The sequence below is a fragment of the Populus trichocarpa genome, chromosome 8 (assembly GCF_000002775.5).
Source record: "Populus trichocarpa isolate Nisqually-1 chromosome 8, P.trichocarpa_v4.1, whole genome shotgun sequence".
NCBI lineage: Eukaryota > Viridiplantae > Streptophyta > Magnoliopsida > Malpighiales > Salicaceae > Populus > Populus trichocarpa.
In genome coordinates this window covers 2,594,132-2,600,314 of record NC_037292.2, presented here as the reverse complement: position 1 = coordinate 2,600,314, position 6,183 = coordinate 2,594,132, and positions in this window count along the sequence as shown.

The following is a 6,183-nucleotide window of genomic DNA, read 5'->3' as shown; positions in this document are numbered from 1 at the left end:
CTGATGCCTGACTGAAAAGCAATGTGAACTAGTAGAATACTCTGGAAACTGAAAACTTGGGAGGAACAAACCCTATTCTTAAAAAGAGATGTACATCTCCGAGTAACCTTTTCAAAGGCTACAATTTTTCTTTCTTGTAGGAAAATGTATAAATTATCCAGTTACTGATCTAGTTGATGAGTAAAATATCCCCAGTGGAACATCCCGGATTAAAATATTTCCTTAAATGGTACTTTCCTGGAGACTTGTCCAAGGTGGTTATTACACAAAGTGGAACAGAGGGTTTTCCTTTAAAAAGTGAAAAGCAAAGCAATAAGAGCTTTCTTGTTAGGAATTTGGTTCTCCGACAATATAGTCACTATAAACATTATCAAAATACATCATTGGACAGCGTTAATCTAGTTTGATGATTGCGTGCCTCTTCTTCAACAGTAAATGTGGGAGCCCCTCTACGGCTCTTATTTATTTTCAGCAGATTTATGGGACAGCCCAACTTGCAAGTCCCATCTCAGACCTATTACTAATTCTGGAGATGATTGTAAGAGTATTAAGTGATATTTTTTAAAGTTTTTTTATTTGAAATATATTAAAATAAAAATTTTTAATTTTTAAAAATTATTTTTAATATCAACACATCAAAATAATAAAAAACCCAAATGAAAAATTAATTTTAAAAAAATAAAAAAATTTAAATTTAATCAATAATATTTTTAAAATACAAAAACTACTGAAGCTCTATTTTTTTTTTCCGGTGCATCACACAGTAAAATATGAATTTGATGCATTGATGCAGTAAACGGAAAAACTAAATCCAATCGAGCCTTCAGCCTTCTATTTTTTATTTTTTTTTAACATTTTCAAAAGTATCGGTAATCTATATCGTGAACTCCGGTGATGATTGGATACTTCTTGCCATCGAATGTTGAAAGTAATGTCTAGTTTATTGATTTTAGAGTAATTGATGTAAACATGTATGAGGTAATGGTTTCACTATTTTTTTTCTAAATTTAAAGAAAAAATGTTAAAGAGTATTGAGTTTCTTTTTTAGTATTATTAAATCTAATAAAATGGTTTGATGTGCTTGAATTTTCATCTTGGATGAATTATAAAAAACTAGCATGGCTTTTAAAAAAACTTTAAGACGACAAATATTTTTAATACTAAAACGATACTAGATTGGATTGATCTCGGTCACCCTGTGACCTGGTAATGAATTTCAATGAATTTAATAACTTTATTGTTTTTATAAATTATCTTTATTTGATTTTATGATAAAATTAGATGCTTGTAAAATCGAGTACTAACTCTAAAAAAGATGTTTGTCTGAGATAGTAATAACCTTATAGAAAGTAGAAAAAAATAAATCATGAATTCTATTTCTCAACCAATACAATATTGAAGAAGAATTAAATAAAAAAAACAATTAGAAAAATTAAATGACCAAAAAATAAAAAATAAATATATCAAGTTTGATGGGTAAACTCACTATACTCGTGAATCAGGTAACTCAAGTCAACATGTCAAACCCGCAAACTAATGGATTATATTCGGATTAATAATTTATTTTTTTCTAAACTATTTTTTATTTAACTATATAATAACAAAAATAGACGATTGCAAAATCGATCGTCAAATCAATATTGAAACTTTTTTGTAACACTATGATAACATCATCGGAAACGAAACGAGACAAATTATAAAATTCAATTTTCAACCAATCCAATATCAAAGGATAAAATCAAAAAAAAATAAAATAAAAAAGAAAGAAAGAAAAGTTAAATCGCTAAATTCGTCAACAGGCCCTTGAACTTTTTAAAATTTAATAACATATTTTTTTTCAAAAATATTTTTTTAACTATATGATAAAAAGAAAAATAGACAATCACATAATCGAGTTTAAATAATAAAAAGAAAAACCACTGCTAAACTAGCGAATCGAGCAACTAGAGTTACCTCGTCAAACTCGCAAATTAGGTTATTGACTTCACAAAGTTTAATAATCTATTTTTTTTTTAGAAATCATTTTTTGTTTAACTAAACTTTTTTAAAAATAGATCATATCGCGATGTTAAGATATTTTCTAGACACAACAATAATCATATAAAAAATAAATTAAAACAACTTTGAATCTCTAAAAACACATCGTATAAAAATTAAATTAAAAAAAAAACAAAAAAATAAAAATAAAAATAAAAATAAAAATACAAAATAAAATAAAATTATAGATCACTATTGTACTCAACCGTCTTAATAAACACGGGAAAACAGTATTTTCCTCCTTTTAGTTTTATACTTAATACAAAATCATTGCGGAAATCACAACAAAAATTCCTAGGAGTTGTTGCGGAAAGAATAACATTTCGAGACCAAAAGGCATCGTAGAAAATGCTAAATCAAAAGGACTGACAGAATTGTTTTTTTTCCGGAAAAAGGTTACTCTAAATTAAATGGACTGGTGGGTTGAGTTGGAGCATTTAATTTGTTATCCAGGAAGATAATTACTCCCGAATCTCCTATTCCTAATTTTAGTGCAAATTAAATAGCATTTAATTGAGTAGATAGAAAAGGTCGGCTTAGTTTAAGTGCATGTTTTAACTGCTAAATTAAAAAAAAAAAAAAACAATAATAAAAGGAGTCCGCTCCCTTCTTTTTTCCACGTGATCCACGCTATTTCATTTCTGGTGCTTGTTTTTTCTACAATGCAGAGACAAACAATTAAAATCGTGTAAATCATGGGTGTTTGTAATATATATATATATAGAAGAAGAAGAAGAAGAAGAGGTAAGAATGTATTTTTTTTTCATTTAAAAAATGTTTTTGAAATTTTTAATTTTTGTTTTTGCTTTAAGTTAATTTTATTTTTTTTATAATTTTAGGATATTAAAACTAATTTTTTTAAAAAAAAAAATTTTAATATATTTTTAAATAAAAAATAATTTAAAAAATAACCATCCAAACATATTATCTTGTCAATTTTCCGACGTCGAATTTTTATTTCTGCGATAATACTGATGGGAGAAAAGGTCCGCAACAACCAGACGAAGTCACAGATACGGCAGTACTATTTGAGATTTCATGGAATCGTTTTCAAGACAGCAATCATAAGCCATCCTCTCATTGATATCATCTATTTGTGTGTTTGTTAATGATACCTTTTTAAAATGTATTTTAATTGAAAATATATTAATATATTATTTTATTTTATTTTTATTTCAACTTTAATCTATCAAAATCATTAAAAAATATATTAATTTAATGTTTTTTTTAAGATGAAAAACAAAAAAAAAAAACTAAACAAAAACTATATCAAATCTTAACTTACAGATCGGCAGAAAAAAATCATGATCCATATTAAAGCTTGGTCGGAGGAAAATCATAAACCACACGTATTCAACTAGGGGTGTCAAATAACGGGTTTCACATGTTTAATTACATGATCCGATGACATGCAATTTCCCATAGCCAGTGAGTCAGTGACGGTGACCGGGGAGGGAGGGGGCAGGCAGGCCCGGGAAATGTTTTTTTTTTTCCAATCCTTCCTTAATAATATTTATAGATTTAGTTAAAAAACTAAAATAAAATCTTGACCCTCCTGAATAATTTTTTTAATTTGCCCCTTTAATTTCATTTTCTGGCTCCACGCCCTTGTCCATAGCTGTTGTTTTTCTCGTAAATACAACCATTATTGGAGAGGATTCAAAACTTTAGTTTGACATAGTACATACATAGTATACTATATCGTTATTATTATTATTATTATTTAAAAAAAAGAAATAAAAATCACCATTATATAATATTTCAATAGCTTTGGGTCCTCGAATTAATATATATTTTTGGCTATACCAATTTAAAAATTCTTCAACCTCCATTCAAGTCGTTAAAAACCTTAGCAACTTTTTTCTCTGAGCAAAAGCCTCCTGGTCAAAAAAATTGCCATTTCACCGGCGACAACCATTTCTTTTTATTTGATATTTGATTCTCTCTTTTTTACTTATCTAATTTTTTTTTACATTTGTGTTTGTTTATATGCATCGATCTAGTTCGGTGTTTTATAGGTATATATGCCCCTCTTTTTGGGAGCTCGACTCCCTGCTTCTTAGGGTATGAGTTCATAGCTATTAATCATATTTTAAAATAAGATTCAATGAACATGGAAAGGATAAAATAAATAAAAACAGTGCATGCATAGTCTCTCACTTAAATCACTGTGCAAGTATAGACACATTTTTACATCATTTACTAGAAATCTTCTCGGATTATCGAAAGCAACATTGAGGTATGGGTGGCTGTTGCGAAGAGCAGAAAGCCACCACGCGTTGATCCCGAACTGAAATCTCTCAGATAATTTATCTTGTAATCATGCTTTGATGTCCGAAAAATAAGTTCCCGATACTGCAGAGCTTGCGGACACCACAATAAGTTGATTGTTATTTAGAAAATCAAGCAAAGCAAGAGGACCTCATTGGCTCATTCAATCAAGTTTTTCGTTGATGGAGTGATTATGTTGCGTGTTCATGTCAAAAGATATAGTATATGCTAAGACTTTGCAGCTCGTTTATGCTCTGGTAGAATAAGCAACAAGGCCTTGGCGTTTACTGCTGGGGTTGTTGTCCATGCACGAAAAAAACACCATATGCATTGTAAGTGATCCATTCGAGGAGGTAGCTTCTCCTGCAACGACGAAGACTTATGAGTTCTTTGTCTGAGCTATTAATTAAATGACGCTGAATTCCTCGTCTGGGTTATTAATTATGTGAAGCTTTAATTTCTTTTCAAAAAAATAGGAAGAGTTTTCCTACGTACGGTGCAGTTAATTTCTTGCACATCGATCCATAGGTGAGTGGTGACTGATAGCAACACCACGTGAACCGCCAAATTCGTCATTTAAGATGAATCGTACTCTCTCAAGCTTTGTGTTAATGCGCTCTATATTATGCTAGTTTAATGCTAACCCTTCAAATTAAATGAAAAATCAAGATTCCATCAGGTGATTTTCTTTTACTTAACCAAATTAATCTAGTTCCTTTTGTATATATGTTAATTCTTTATTTGAAATAAAATTAATTAAGTTTACCTCCTTTTTATATATATATAACCCATAAATCCTCGAAAGATTTCCAATCAAGATAAGAATCTAACTTTTACTCCTCCCATAAAAATCAGTTCAATGCATTAAAGAAGTTTAGATCATATTTATTTTTGTGTTTTGAATGTGGTTTTTTTCCCTTCAAATTAATTTTTTTAATATTTTTTTATTGTTTTAATGTACTAATATCAAAAATAAATTTTAAAAAATAAAAATAGATATTATTTTAATAAATTTTCAAATGAAAAATACTTCAAAAAATAACTACTACTACAATAATAAATACAATATATAACATGGAGATAACTCGACTTCTTCTCAATGATAGCCTTGATCAATTCGAATAAATGATTTCCTTTCAATTCTTCGAAATAAATAAAGTTTCCAAAACCTATGGTGTTTTTTATATTATCGATATAGTTAAGCGAGTTAAGGCCACGTCATAACTAAAATTATGAAAATGATTTAAGGCATAGCAATCAAAAGTCTAACCAAGTCCCTACTTTATATCGAATCATCGATATAATTGTGCTTGATTTTCCCTTTAATATTCGGTAATTATTTGCCGAAACTCCTTTTTCTCTCCTCACAGACCAACCTCGGGAAACCCTTTTCTTCTATAAAAATTAGACTGACGTTAAAATGTATATTGCACATGTTCAGCAAGAGCAGCAGCAGCAGTCAACACATTCACACTCGCTGACGGACGGTTCATGGTGAATGTATATCCACACGTGGACGGCTGGCAGTCAGAAAACGTGCTCCGTGAGGCCATTTTGGTAAATACAGGATGAAAATGGACCAAAAAGTGGTGGTTATAAGCTAAGACTTTTTACGAAAGGAGTGGAAGATGCCACGTCACCCAGCAACCTTCTAAACCTCGGACCCTTGCCGACAAGTACACCAAATTAATATTATAATCCTTCAATCATGTAATTACAATGTAGCAGCAAACACGGTGATATTATTATTAAACCAATATCTTTAATTATTTGCCCCACTTGCTCAACCGAAACCCTTTTTCTTTTTTCTTTTTTCTTTTATCTTTTTTCTCTTTTCTCTTTCCTGCTTGGATTGTAGCTCGGAGCAGATATAGA